The 4,017-nt window shown below is 33.7% G+C and overlaps 1 long non-coding RNA gene across 1 annotated transcript; it reads left to right on the top strand.

Moving 5' to 3' along the window:
* Window positions 1-357: 357 nt before the first annotated feature.
* On the top strand, window positions 358-2,983 carry LOC143074883 (uncharacterized). Its single transcript, XR_012978143.1, has 2 exons — window positions 358-1,198; window positions 2,367-2,983. It is a non-coding gene; the product is annotated as an uncharacterized LOC143074883 (long non-coding RNA).
* Window positions 2,984-4,017: the final 1,034 nt, after the last annotated feature.

The raw sequence follows: 4,017 nt of genomic DNA, 5'->3' as shown, positions 1-4,017 counted from the left end.
ACAGTAGTATACCGCTGTTCAAAACTCATAAATCCAGAGACAAAAAACAAAATCGGGGTAACAAACTAAAACCGAGGTAAAATTGAGTTGATATAAGAAACCTACAAAACAGACGAATATTCATCACTTATTTCCTTTATGAATGTTTAAAAATCAAGCACAGTCTTACATTTTCACGTGAATACGTGCATTAGTCGATTGATAGTTATCGACGCAACCCAAAGGTATATCCAATTAACTAGATCAAATCAACTTAAGCTATAGTTGTGTCATAATTGTTTTCTTATCAATGTAAAAATGCATTCATTTAATAACATCTTTTACATTTTATATAATAATTCAAGCAACTAGATTATTTTATCCGTATAGGTTTACCTTTCAACATTTGAGATGTACCGTGTGAGTGTTTATCTTGTTTTGTTACCCATGATTTGTGCATTTTTGTTAGAGCCAAATAATCAACAAAATTCAACAGGAGGACAATCAGTGTCCAGTAACCATTATCTTACTATTTCACGATTTCTTGAGGCGCAGAATCAGCAGCAGCTAAAAACCGAACAACAACATCGCGACACAGAGGCATTACGTAAGACTCTGACTGACACCCTGTCTTTATTAACATCACAACTCCAGGACAAATTCGTTGATTTTGAGCGTAAATTAATAAACGGTATTAAACAAAACGAAACATGTCGGGCTGTTGGTGAACTTGAGAAAGAGCTCTTGGAACTAAAACAGAACTATACCGCAGTGTTGTCTGAACTGCAGATGGCCAAAGACGATAACATGAAAATCAAAAATCAGTTGTCCTTATTAATGAACGCATCTCATCATGTCGATGAACGGATGAATAGTATCGAACAACTGAAGAACGTACACTCACTTCAAGACATGCAGGCTATAAAACAGCAAATCCAGACTATAAATTCAAAAACAGCGTCACTAAGTCAAAATCAGTTCGCACGAAACCAGGATTTCCTAGCACTCTACAATCAGACTTCAGTTGGTTTTGTCCATGCTGTCACCCGGTTGCAACACTTGGAAAGCTTTGAAAATGTTTCGTTGACAAACACAAAAAATCTTGAAGACCGACTACAAGACTTGGAGGCCTACAAGAATACGTCAATGATGACTGCAACTAATCTTACTAAGAAAACAGAAGCAATGCAGACGCAAATTACTATTAATAAACGAAAAGGTATGAAATATCTTAATCCACATTAAGTAACGTTATGAGTTGAAAATGCCAAAGGCAAATTCAGATACCCTTTATTTCTTTTTTTTATTACAAATTTTTGTTTCGAGCAATCGTCTTTGACAAAATGTAGTAATACAAGTACATTAGCTGTGTACAAGCTACTCTTTAGGAAAGATTCAAAATCATATGTTGATAATCACTGACAATTTTCTTTTACATAGAAGGAAACTTGTTTTTTTATCGGCTTCAAAAAAAAATCAGAAAACATATCAAATGGTTGCTTCTTCGTTTTCTACAATGAAGTTTTGAAAAAAAGGCTTGTCATAAAATTGAAGGTTCATATGCAACACAATTTTTTTCAAAGGTCAAAATATAGGGCTGTGCGGCATATTTTCAACGTTTATATGCCCTGAACTTCTCAGAGTTTAAACTAGCACTAATTTTCTTCACTACCCCTATCTTGAATGAAAGGTTATCACATATTTCAATGTAAACAATATGCACATGTATATTTACTGGTAACATTCACAAGTTACGTCTCTTTGAGAGGTATTACTGGGAACCAGTATGAAAACAAAATTAATTTTCTATGAATATTCAAGATCTCCCCAAAAGAGGCGTGTTTTGAGAAACAGTTGTATTTACAAAGTGCAACTTGTAAGGATTAAAAAAATCCGACAAAAATTCAAAAACAAGATCAGAGACAATTAAAGCTAATCATCATCGTTACTTGTTCTTTAGAACTTACCTAATACATATATATTTATTGTTTAATTTGCTCGCTTTCACGTGTGAAATATTTGCCATCAATTCTAAAATATACAACAACAATAAATAATTCAACCTATTTCTTCCATAATAATCTTCTTAAAAAAGTTCTCGAACCTTGGAAAAGAGCTTAACTTTCAACTGTCAACTTTTTTTTTATCACTCAGACACAATACATATGTGAACAAAGAGGAATACAATTTTACATATAAACAAACAATACAAAACAATGGTGGGTTATGAAAAAAACATAAGAATGGAATTACATTTAATTTAGCTTCCAATATTTTACACTGTTTTTTTTTAATTCTTAAGTAACAATACCAGCTTGCCAAGAACACGATAGATAACAACCATATTGTAGTTGCATTTCTTAGTTCTTTTCGATTATATCTTACAGTAGCAATAACGGCATGCCAAGCAGACGATCAAAATCAAGGTTTGGGTTATATAGTGAAGTTTGGCAAGGTTAAAACCAACATAGGAATAAGTGACATTTCATTATTTACCAGCAGTGGGAAATTTAAATGTGAATACGAAGGTCTTTACACTGTGTCAGTATCTTTGACAGCATACAATACTATGATATACTATGGGATATATTTGAATGACAAGCAGTACAACTATGTTTTTGAACACGACAACACAGTTACTCACCAAGGAGGCACAATTACAGTGGTTTTACATCTCAATCATAATGACATACTGTGGGTACAGCTCAATGCCAAAATGTACGTCACCCATCCCATGTCATGTATCGCCATTGTGATGATAAAATGACAGATTAAGCTTAAGGTTTGGTGTAGGGTATGAGTTCTAATGAATTTGCTGTGTTGGTGTGAATATAGTTTAACTTCTTAATGTCAAATTTAAAGTGAGACTTATTTCGATAAAAGTTATATAAACTTGTATGCACGGTTATGCAACGTCATAGCTGTCCTTTGTAGCATATGCTATTATTTGCTGTGGATATATCGAATTCATTATACATGTTACATGACAGTGCTTTTTATTATGTGACGGTGTTTTTTATTATGTGATGGTGCATCTTTGTTATATGTTGGTGCTTTTTATTATTATTTGATGGTGCTTGCGTATTTTGAGATGCTGTTTTTTATTATGTTATTGTAATTTATTATGTAATGGTACTTTTTTCATAACAGTGACTTTTGGCTTACTGACCACAAAGTAAATAGGGTTCTTGTTCTTCCCTATCCCTTTCATCTGTATAAGTTTCGATTTAAGAAGATGACGGAGTATCCCTTGCCCTATTGAAACAACACTTATACAGATGGAAGGGATATGAAAGGGCAAGAACTCTAACGCGCTTATAGTCAGTTAGTTAAAGGTCAATGTTACTAAAACATAAACTATGACATTATTAAAAAAGCACCACTAAATAATAGAAAAACAATCTCATAATACTACACAAAAGAACAAGTAGTCAGTATGCTGGAGTTTCTTATCGACAACATATTTGTTGAGTTTGGAGGTAGACTTTTCCAACACATTTTCGGCATTCATATGGGAACAAACTGTGCGCCTCTTCTTGCCGACCTCTTCTTATTTTCAGATGAATCGGAGTTCCTCCAGACACTTGTCAAAAACAAGAGGATCAAAGAAGGAAGCCAGATTATTTAAATCACTTTCAGATATATTGAGGATGTTCTTTCCATAAACAGTCCGAACTTTTCTGATTTGGTTCCATTAATATATCCCACAGAATTAGAGATTAAAGAAACAACAGATACGGCTTCCCCCGCTTCATTTTTCGACTTATATCTCGAATTTGACTTACACAGTCATCTCAGTACCAGAATCTATGTCAAACGAGACGATTTTAATTTTGAAATTATAAATTTCCCCCACCTTAGTAGCAATATACCAACTTCACCTGCATATGGGATATATATGTAGGACTCTAAAGTGCGATGGTACTCTAAAGTGCGATGGTCACGCTAAAGTGCGATGGTATACGCTAAAGTGCAATGATGTTTCACGCTAAAGTACGATGGATGATTGTTTGCTAAAGTACGATGATATAGCACGCT

The sequence above is a fragment of the Mytilus galloprovincialis genome, chromosome 5, assembly GCF_965363235.1.
Source record: "Mytilus galloprovincialis chromosome 5, xbMytGall1.hap1.1, whole genome shotgun sequence".
Classification (NCBI taxonomy): domain Eukaryota; kingdom Metazoa; phylum Mollusca; class Bivalvia; order Mytilida; family Mytilidae; genus Mytilus; species Mytilus galloprovincialis.
The sequence above is the reverse complement of the archived record's forward strand: the minus strand, read 5'-3'. Positions and strand labels throughout refer to the sequence as shown.